The sequence below is a fragment of the Rhagoletis pomonella genome, unplaced genomic scaffold (assembly GCF_013731165.1).
Source record: "Rhagoletis pomonella isolate Grant_MI unplaced genomic scaffold, Rhpom_1.0 Rhpom_scaffold_00017, whole genome shotgun sequence".
In the NCBI taxonomy this organism is placed as follows: Eukaryota; Metazoa; Arthropoda; class Insecta; order Diptera; family Tephritidae; genus Rhagoletis; species Rhagoletis pomonella.
Genome location: NW_023458571.1, coordinates 137,690 through 149,488, shown reverse-complemented (window position 1 = coordinate 149,488; position 11,799 = coordinate 137,690).

Genomic DNA, 11,799 nt, shown 5'->3' with positions numbered 1-11,799 from the left:
GTCCGTCCGTCCGTCCGTCCGTCCGTCCGTCCGTCCGTCCGTCCGTCCGTCCGTCTGTGCACACGATAACTCGAGTAAAAATTGAGATATCTTAACGAAACTTGGTACGTGAACTTCTTTTGGGCGTGGGACGGATGGTATTGAAAATGGGCGAAATCGGATAATAACCACGCCTACCTCCCATATAACGGTAATTTTAAGAAATACGAAAACTGCGATATTTTAGTAACTACTGAAGATAATTCACTCAAAATTGATACTTACAATGAGTTTCAGACGGAAAACATGAATATTATAAATTTTTGGAAAATGGGCGTAACCACGCCCACTTATGGTTACATGTGTATATCTTGGTAACCGCTACACCAATTTCTTCCAAACTTGGCACAGTTGTTGGCCTTAGTACAGCATACTAAATGGCTAAAAATTTTAAAAATCGGACAATATCCACGCCTACCTCCCATATAACGGTAATTTTCAGAAAAACTAAAACTGCGATATTTTAGTAACTACTGAAGATAATTCACTCAAAATTGATACTTACAATGAGTTTCAGACGGAAAACATGAATATTATAAATTTTTGGAAAATGGGCGTAACCACGCCCACTTATGGTTACATGTGTATATCTTGGTAACCGCTACACCAATTTCTTCCAAACTTGGCACAGTTGTTGGTCCTGGTACAGCATACCAACTGGCCGAAAATTTCTAAAATCGGACAATAACCACGCCCACATCCCATATAACGGTAATTTCGAGAAATACAAAATCTTCGATAAATCAGTAAATATTGAAGCTAATTTATTCAAAATTGATGATTGCAACAATTCTTTACCAAGAAATACGTTTATGATAAAATTTTGGAAAATGGGCGTGGCCCCGCCCACTTATGATCACATATATGTATCTCGCTAACCGTTCTAGCAATTTGTACCAAGCTCGGTCTGGTTATTGTGCTTGCCACATAAAAGCAAACCGGCGAAAATTGTTGAAATCGGACTAAAATTGAGGCCGCTTTTCATATAACGGTAAATTTCAGATATGCTTGAAATTTCAATATTTCGAAATTTAAGGACGCTAATTTACTTAAAATGTATACACCCCGGCTTATCATGTAGTGGTAGCTTTCGGAAAGGTGGAAAACATATATTTAATACTTGCGCCGGGTATTTAATGTTCGGCTCCGCCCGAACTTAGACTTTCTTACTTGTTTTAGTTAGGTTTTTGAAGTGAAACTTCTTAGGCGGCGGTATCGCAAAAATGGAGAGTGAAATTTTTAAAACTGAACGTGGCGACGAATAACTGTTACCCCAGTTTTTTTGAGAAATAAAAGGGTCCTTTGTAGATTTTGCGAAAAAAGTATATTATTGTTAATGTTCCACAGATTTTACTTTAGTTGTATTAATTAGTTTTTAAATTTTAATCCTTATTTGCATTTGCCAGCAGTGTAAAGTTTGAGAGAAAAGTTCATTTGGCACGCAGGTCTTCGTTAGTTAATTTATTACATATCTTGACTAGGACGGCCATTCATTCTACCGACCTTATACAGTTTTTTTCTTTTTTGTATTTTTTTTTATACAAAGCCTAAGAAAAAATACACCCGAAAAAGACTTGCGTGCCAAGTGAAACTTTTCTCTCAAAGTGTAAACTGCTGGCAAAAGTAAATAAGAATTAAAATTTAATAACTAATTAATACAACTAAAGTAAAATCTGTGGAAAATTAACAATCAAATACCTTTTTCGTAAAATCTATAAAGGACCCTTTTATTTTTCAAAAACCCGGGGTAACAGTTATTCGTTGCCACCTGTACATATGTTTGTGTATGTACATATGTTTGTGTACATGTATATATGCACATATGTAGTACAAACGAAAACAAATATAATAAGCTGCTCGTTGATATAAATGCGAACTGTACTGATTGTCAAAAATTATGTGTTTGTTGTACATTTGTTCATGTTTTTCGTTGTGCGTGTAATTTTCTAGAGTAGTTTTGTGCTCTCGCTATCTTCTTGTATTAACTCGCCCTTCGTTGGTATACTCTGATGAGGACGTTAGGAGCAGTTAAATTTTTGCCCGATGTTTCTTAAAGAAAGCCATGAACGTATCGGCCGTTGGTTCAACTTGGTGTTATTTTGCTCCAGATTGCACCGTTTGTGGGCCTGTTGAATGAATTTATGTCGTGGTTGTATGAAAGATAAAAAAATTTGGATTTTCTGGCAAGTTGTACAACTTATCGCAATATTAATGGCCATGTTGTACAAACTCATTTAATTTGCGTTTATTTTGTACACTAAATAACCGAAAATGGATAACTCAGCCGAAATAGGTACGTGCTTTCGTTGAATTTTATAAATGTAGGCCGAAACTATGAAATTGTAAAAATGAGATTTTACAATGAGACTGCTCGCAAAATTGAAAGGTTTGTGGGCAAAACGTCCAACTTGATTGCGGATTGATTTGAACCAACGTTTTCGGCTTGCATTATGTCAAAAGGATGTGTTTGTTGTAATTCATTCGGTCATTTACTACCATTATGCGTGGGCCAATTCATGAAATCATTTCATACGTTTGAGGTAGAAACTGAATGAATGAACACCATTTCATTATTTCAATTAACGCGAAATAGAGTTTATGCACTTAGTTTTTACTCAGATCGATGAAATGATTTCGTGAATTGCACTACGCATACATGTGATACTTATGCTTTTAATTTATAAGGTAATTTTATGTTTTTATACTCTTGCTACCACATGAATATATGAATTCGTGATAAGAATATATGAATTCGCCTTGGTAGATAGAAAGCGAGTAAGAATAAATGCCGAACGAAGGATTTGTCTTCTTTCAACTTAAATAAATGCATTTTGCAAACAAAAGTGCGTACGTTACTTAGTGCCTTGGTAATGGCGCATTCATAAGGATCTATTGATTGCATTATAAACATTTTCATTTATTTGTTAAACATACAATTATGTACTTCCATTACAACCCGGTCCTATGGCTGTTAGAAGCGTGAATACCTTTTTTAAGACGTTTCACTTCTATCATGTGTACGGTGTTACACACGCATTTTTTGTTGTAATTTTTAAATAACATAACAGCAATAAGAAATTTTTTTCCATTTATTTTTTATGACACAAATATTTCTTTACACACATATCTTATTTCTTAAATGAAATATGATTTTTACATTTGTAATTTATACATAAATTGAAATAATGATATTAACTTAAATTGATTCAATTTGAAAAACCTTAACCACTTCCAGGCGGACTCTAACCTGCAACCTCTGAACCAGAGCCAGCTGCATTAACCACTTCCAGGCAGTCTCGAACCTGCAACCTCAGAACCAGAGACGGCTGCATTTACCTAAGGTGATTTTCTAGGTGATTAGGCATTGCTCAGCAAAAATTGCTCATGTAAACGCCTACCTCCTATATAGCGGTAGTTTTCAGAAATACGAAAACTGCGATATTTTAGTAACTACTAAACTTCTGCGCAATTCCATTTAAACGGCCTAACAAGACATCCGATCGCCGCGCAAATACTTTCCCTCCTTTAAACTATGTTCACATATCAATATTATCTCAATCAAAGCTCGTTTTTAATCACCCCGTTTACACAGGCAAATCTCAGATTATTAGCCGTCAAATTTGTTGTGCTTGTTATTCTAACATCTCAAGGAAAATTTATGTTTCTTCTCTGTGCCACCGTGATCAAGTTTTTCTGCTATAATAAGCAATATAAATATATTTTAACTTAACATTTTATTAAAAATACCTTTACAAACCTCTTTTACTTGCTAGCGTACATTTTTCTTTACTTTTACATTTGGCATTTTTCCTCTCTTTCGCAAAGACAATCGATAAAACTAGGATGGACACCGAAAAGTTATCGGTTAAATCTGAGATTATTTTATAATTACAGATTAACAAGGGACGAATTTTATATGGCTAATCTCTTGTTATAATTACAGATTAGTGTGTTAAGCTCGAAAATGAGGATAATCTACTTATATGTGAACCTAGTATTACTCTCATCGTTCGGGTCAAGTGTGAGCAGTGTTGCCATTTTAGCCGTTTTCCGGCTAGATTTAGCCGGTTGCGATAGCAAACAGCCGGAGAAATTTCGATCTAGCCGGCAGCCGATTTGTTAGCCGTTTTGCAGAAAAAAAACTAGCCGTTTTTAGCCGATTTTGCTATCTGCCTTGTTTTCTTAAATTTCAAATATGTATATATGTTTCCATTTTTGACTAAGCGACCCAAAATCTGTTAGAAATGGCTACTAGCCTTATCGTGGAGAAAATTTTCATGTCAGGCAGGATTGTATGAAATTGGGCCGATTTCGATTATTTTTATTTTAAACGAAGAAGGGATTTTCTTCATAAAATGTTTGTTATAAATGTCTTAATTTTAAGTGTGAAGTTTTATTCGCAAACTTAGAAATAAAGAAATTGTTTCACTGTTAAGACTCTTAAGATGCGTTTGTGTTTGGATATAGTGCCAACAAACAGAATAAATATTACATGTAGATATTGTCTTCCCAGATAGCGCATATTCAATTCTGCCTAAATTAAAATCATAACTTCTGTCCACTCCCAAAGGTTTAAGGTAATGGAAAAATTGATATTTTCAAGCACTATGTACACATAGGTATTTTTTTAAACAAACGTTTTTGCTGAGAACTTATTCAAATTCCAAAAACCGAATGCCAACTTAAATTAAAGGAACCAACACTGAAGTGAGTCAAAATGAAAATAAAAGAGCACACATTTTTATGTAAAGCAAAACTCGCTGGGAATCCTACGAGACATCTGAGGGTCATATGACCGGTCATCTAAATGGGAGATCTGCAGTCTTTTGGCATCATATTTTACATTAGAATTGAACTGATTTCTGAAAAGTCTGACCAGTTCTTTTGTGTGTGATTTTGCATCCCTTGTCAACATATGGCCTCGGTTGATGTTAACTTAAGGTCGTTGTTTTACTGCCTTAAAATTGAAGGGAAATTTTTACAGCGTGTTTTATGTGTATTGGTTTCTATTTGAGTGTATTGAAAATCGGTCAGCCTGAAAAGGCCTTGTAGGGAAGACAATAGGTTTGTTCGTGGAAAATCCAGCGAGAATTATCACTCAAAATATCAGATAGTAAATAATAGTAATAAATAGTTTTTTCCGAGTACCTTTCAAATCATTGGAATTAACTAAATTAATTAAGTAAACAAGTATTAACTTACATTTTTCATTTTAAAATCGCTTCAGTTTGTAAATTTTTAAATTTAACGAACTTGTTTATTCAAATTATCGTCGACAAAAAATCCAACCATGTGCCACAATCATATCTTTTTCCTAATTGCAAATTCTTGCTGGCAAAATTTTTTCCGGCTCGAATTTGAAATTTCTCTCCAAGAAAAAGTCTTTTTTCTCGTGATTTATTTAAATAAAACATGTGAAATTTAGTTGAAACATTTGAGCCGTTTTTAGCCGGTTTTATTTGCCAATTTAGCCGGTTCATCGAAAAAGTTCTGGCAACACTGAGTGTGAGTAAGGGTAAGAACATAGTGGAGCGGCGAGCAAAGAGCATGGAGCAAATTGTCGATTTCAAACCATAGTTGCCAACTTAGTGCTTTAAGCACTAGATTTAGTGCTTTCTCAAAATTAAAACGCCAAAAAAAAATGGTTTAGTGCCTAGTGCCCTTTTTAGTGCTTTTTTCTGAATTTACAAGAATCTAAAAATTTAAATGCACTAAAATGCAAACCATGATTGATAAAAAGATGAAGTTGTAAACCCACGTTCTTGCGTTCTTGTTAAATTGTATGCGCGTTGAAAATGCTGGCACGCAGATAAGTTAAGTATTTATTTTTTTATTTTCTTGATTATTGATTGATTACACAGTTCGAAAAATTTTCACTTTTTTTGCCACCTGAGTGCATTTATATGATATCGGCTAAAACACTTGAACTTATCACCACAGAAAAATATTATTTTATCAGTTTTAACCTTAGTCGATCCAAGGTTCAAGAAAAATACTTTGACGGATGAAGAAGCCTTTCAGGGGAGAGATTCTGTAGCCAGTTAGCGACAAGTTTCGGATCGATATCGCACTTGTTGACTTACAAATATTTGATATCAAACGTCGACAAAACCGATACCGATTCGAAAATTGTCGTTAACTGGTTACTGAATCTGTCCCAGGCCTACAAAAAGGATATCGTCCGATTCAGCTGGAACAAAAATGCTTCAAACAAGTAAGGGTTTCTCTGTATTATGGCATCGAACCGACATATATACATCTTTCATTTGAATCAGTAAAAAAGCTCTATTGGCTCTTACATTCGGGTTTTGTTAGGCGTTTTTTCCATATTTTTGGCCTATGTGCGCTTTTATTCGAAACCTAAATGTTTCGGTACCGAGTATCGAGAGTATTGGGTACTTAAAAGTATTGACTCAGCACATCACTACTGCTGTCTTCTCTACTATGACGTCACCAAAACAGCTGATTCTGTCAAAATCACTGAGAGCCGAGTAGCGGTATCGTCATCGGCGCCACCTCTGTATTCTCTCCACCGTGAGTACTCTACTGGTAGTACTTGAGTATTTTCGAAGAAAACATACATTTGTGGTATCTGAATGGACAGGAATGTATTGGAGCGATGAAGAGAGCGACGAGCAAAACGTACTTTCAACTAAAATGCTGATATGCATACCTAAGTACATATGTATGTATGTGCATAGATACGCATGTGCGTAGATACATATATAAGTGTCCGCATATATTTTTTTCTCGTCACTTGCTGTGTCGCTTCACTGCAGCAAAACCAAGTTGTGGGGAAAACCCTGACGAAATGCGTACAATTGAAACCATGGGTTTGAAGATTGCATAAATTGATGTGAAAAATCCAATTTCATATTAAATATATTTATGTATGCATGTACATATGTACATATGTAAAAATGTAGTTTAGATTTAAAAAAATCGGATTAAATTTTTCTTTCGCCATTCATACACCTCTAATTTTAGTATTTATTTAAGAAAACTTAATGCAGTTCCAAAACTATCTCTTGCATTTGGTTTTACACAATACCGATTTGAACTGTCGCTCAATGTCATAAAAAAAAAAGCTATCAATGGGTAGGTTCAGAAGGCGCAGCAGTTCAGCGCAACCGTTGCTAAAAAAAATCAGTGATCCTTATGCGTATTCTGAACGACTTGATACATTAGCTGTCAAATTCAACTCTCAAAGGTACACACCAACATGTCTCAAATGATCAGAAAAATATTACGATCATCTAACACGCAACTATTCAGTTGATCAGAAGTACGCAACAATGCGTTCAGAAGGTGTAATCGCACCAGTTACTGAGCTGTTGCGCCGTACGTACCCAATGAAAATTCGTTTCCCTTGAAATCAAGTTATATGTAAGCAAATCGGACTATAATAAGATTTTTTCGAATAGACCGGTCCCTGGTCTGCCTACCCGAAAAAAAGAAACATTTTTTTAGCCTAAAACATGGTGGTTACCGAGAGCTATTTATATACAAAATTTCATGAAAATCGGTCCAGCCGTTCCCGAGATTACCTGTTACAAAAAAAGGGACTTATCTATATGTTATTAGTATAGAATAGATATAGATAGTTTTTTTCACTTTTCCGAAAACTACCGCTACATGGTAAGGAGTGGTGGTTTTACGTCTATTTCAAACATCTTCGATAGAACGTTCAGTTAGACATAATGAGTAGCGTTGCCAAAAGCCCGCATTCGCCGGGACGTCCCGTATTTTGCATTAAATTTGACATGTTCCGCCGGGGCAAGATTTTTCCAGTATTTTCGACAATTTCGTTATTCTTTTCAATTTGCAAACTTCTACTCAACATGGTCATGGTTTAACGCGGCTATTGTAAGTAGATCATTAGCAAGCATTATTGCATGCAACTCTGTAAGAGAAATATAGCTAAAAATTACCGTTGATTTTTTAGAATTCTTTTGTGGGTCGCAAATTTGGTACGTAAATAGCTTTTTAGCATATATTAGTATATATGATCCATTTTTTCCGAGAAGTTGACCAGGGACCATCTCTATTCGACAAAATCGTATTTACGGTCCGATTTGCTTAAAATTCGGTACGCACGTAGCTTTTTAGCATATATGCTCCATTTTTTCCGAGAAGTGGACCAGGGACCGATCTATTCGAAACAATCTTATTATGGTCCGATTTGCTTAAAATTTGGGATAAAGTAGCTTTTTAGCATATATTAGCATATAAGATCCATGTTTTCCGAGAAGTGGACCAGGGACCGATCTATTCGAAGAAATCGTATTTATGGTCCGATTTGCTTAAAATTCGATACGTAGGTAGCTTTTTGCCTGGATAGGCTTATAGATTCCTGTTTTCCAATTTTCATGCAATTTCGAATATAAATAGCTTTGAGAAACGACCATATCAAGGGGCGAATTCGTCACTAGGCAAGTTTTTTTGCGCCAATCAGAAACAACGGATACTGTCAAAATATAAATATAATATATAATATATATCAACTAATATATATTTTGAAAGCCGTTTTTTTAGTTTTCGCGAGGCTCGAGAGCGGTTGAACCGATTTTTTTTAAACTGCCACCTGCTGCACGTGTCCCAAAGATGGTTTTAGGCTAAAAAAAATCTATATATAAAGGTGGCGTGGCACTTCCCATCCAAACCGAATTTCTCATGCTACATATCTCTGAAAGTGTGCATGGTAAAGTTCTGGAACTTGGTATGGAGATATACGAAATCAATCGCATACCCTTGGAGAAAAATTTAAGCTATTGTAAAATGGGGTGTGGCATCTCCCATACAAACCGAATTTTTCATACCGCATATCTCTAGAAATTTTTTGGTAGAGGTCTGGAACTTTGTATGGAGATGAACGAAATAAATCGCATACTCTTGGAGAAAAATTCGAACTGTTGGAAATGGGGGCGTGGCATCTTCCATATAAACCAAATTTTTTATATTGCATATCTCTGGAAGTGTTCAAGGTATAGTTCTGGAATTTGGTACGGAGATATACGCAATCAACTCTTAAGGAAAAATTGGAACTATTGGAAAAGGGGGTGTGGCATCTTCCATACAAACAGAATTTTTCATACTGCCTATCTTTGGAAGTGTTAATGGTAGAGTTCTGGAACTTGGTATGGAGATATACGAAACCAATCGCATACTCATGAAGAAACAGGGCAGCTGTTGGAAAGGGGGCCATGGCACCTCCCATATAAATCGAATTTTTATACTGCATATCTCTGAAAGTATTCATGGTACAGTACTGGAACTTCGTATGGAGATATGGATGTAGTTGAAATCAAGCCCATACTCATGGAGACAATTTGGCTATTTGAAAAAGGGGTGTGAGGCCTGCAAACGTTCCGACCTGTAGCTATCTTTGAATGTATTTTTTAATTCTTCTGTAGGTGTGTTTGTGAGTGAAATCCTCCTAAATGGTTGTACGGATTTTAACGAAGAGGAAAAAACTTATTTCGCTTTGCGAATAACCGTGCTATGAAATGCCGCACAACATGAGAATTTCAAGAACTTCTTCGCGGATATAACACTTTCCTTAGGTTATTTAAAGCGGCAAATGACCACCAAACCATAATCTTAGCAGACGAATGTGCCAATGGAAATCGTAAACGTGATTTGTTAGTGAAAATGTTGGACCAAAAAGTTTCAATAAAATATATAAAAATTTTGGGCGGGACGAAGTTCGCCGGGTCTGCTAGTATTAAATACTTGCGTCGGGTATTTAATTCTCGGCTCCACCCGAACTTAGACTTTTTTACTTGTTAAGAAATAATTTAGGTGAGTAAATTAGGTGATTTAGTTAAATAAGAAATGGAAAGGTTAGTAATTCTTAATAATGTTTTTTTTTAGTACTTGAATTTAAAAATTGGAACATTGTATTCAATAAAAAGTTTTTAAATGGTCGTAAATCAAACCTGCGCCACTAAATAACTACTCGCTCGCTGCGAAAAACTTGAAAAACTTCAAACTTGACAAAATTGTAAATTCTTTTCGATTGACGCCACATCAGTCGAGAGGACTTTCAGTTATATTTATTTTTTTTAATGCGGTGCAATAATTCCCTTTTGAGATTTGCATCGGGACTGCAAGTGTGGGATGTATCCTCCTGACATTCATCTTCACAATCTAGCATCGTTGTTTTCCAAAGAATTCTTCATTCTCATTCTTTTGGTTGTTTCTGAATATGGAGGACCAGTAACATCAACATCAACAGCGTTTTTCGATTTTCATTTTTGTAATTCATTTTTGATCCTTTCTTCTGTGACTGGCCAGCTATATGTTTTATCATTGCACTTGCATAATATTCCAGGGGCCGAAAATAACAGTTAAACAGAAAGTTTTTTCTGGATAATAAACAAACAGTTTATCAAAATTAAACAAATTTGGTATCATGTGAAAGAGGACTGAAGTAGCTTTTAAACAGAATGAACGATCGAAGGTTACCACCCCTATTTATATATTTTTCTACATCATTTAATACTAAAGAAATTCATATACCTAACCCAACGTTTGTTCTATGGTAATTAATTAACATTTTTTATTGAAATATTTTTCAATAGGTGACTTTGCTCATTTGGACATTTCAGTTTTAAAGCTATTTAAGTCCTCTTTCATTTGATACCAAACCTTTTTTAATTTGGATAAGCGGTTTGTTTATTGTCCGGAAAGGACTTTTGGTTGAGAATAAAAAATATTTGGCCAAGTTTAACTCGTAAAGAAAATAACTGTTACTTTCGGTCCCTTCAATATTCGCATTCGCAAAAGATCCGCATTGATTACTGCGAATGCGAAAACGAATGCGAATGTTAAAATTAATGCGGAAGCTTGGCGGTTGCGAATGCGAATGCGAATATTCGCAACAACCCTGGTACATACATAAATAAATACATACAGATGTTCCTGCCTTACTTCCAAGCTGGGCCTGCTAATTTTGCTTTACGCTGTCCAAATCCTGTAATTTAAATTAAGAAAGTTTTAAATTATTATTTAATGATCCATAAGAATTTGTTTTTGTAAGTTACTCTTACCAAAGCTTTTTTCAGTCAAAGAAGTCGGCCAATGTCCCTTTTATGTAGTTAGGTGGTTAGAATGGCAGTATTGTATACTTCATTGCCTCTTCTAAAGATTTGAAGTAACTTATTTATCTGAACACAATTTTTCCGACAAACAATGCAAACATACATATGAAAGTTTTTCATTATAGCTAGGTAGCTTTTTAAATTCCAATGCAAAACATTTTAGTCTCAAATATTTTTCATACTTAATTGACTGAAAATAAATTAACGTTTTTATTTAAAAAATGCCTAGTTTTATTTTGCTTGTTGAAAATTGTTTCGCACTACAACTTGTTGGGACAATATTCTAAAATGTTTAATTTTAGTTTTGAAAATACGCATTTTTGGCGCTATTTCTTTAATGTCGTTTGTTCTCCTCAGTAAAAAAAGGTGAATATATTAAAACGATCGTTTTTGTTTTGCGAATGTTTCGTTTTAAAGACGTAAACACAAATACTGTATTTTTTATTTTGTATGAAGTAGAATTATATCAAAAATTTTTATTTTACAATTTCTTTTAAAAACTTGCGATTTAACTGTATCATTTTCTCTGTGCACATTTGCGAACTCGTTCACCTTTGCGAATGACAAAATTAAAGAAAAACATATCCCCATTTTACCGCAATTGTGCATTTTAAAATGGATATTTGTATTTTTGAAACAAAATTTAATGGATTTATTC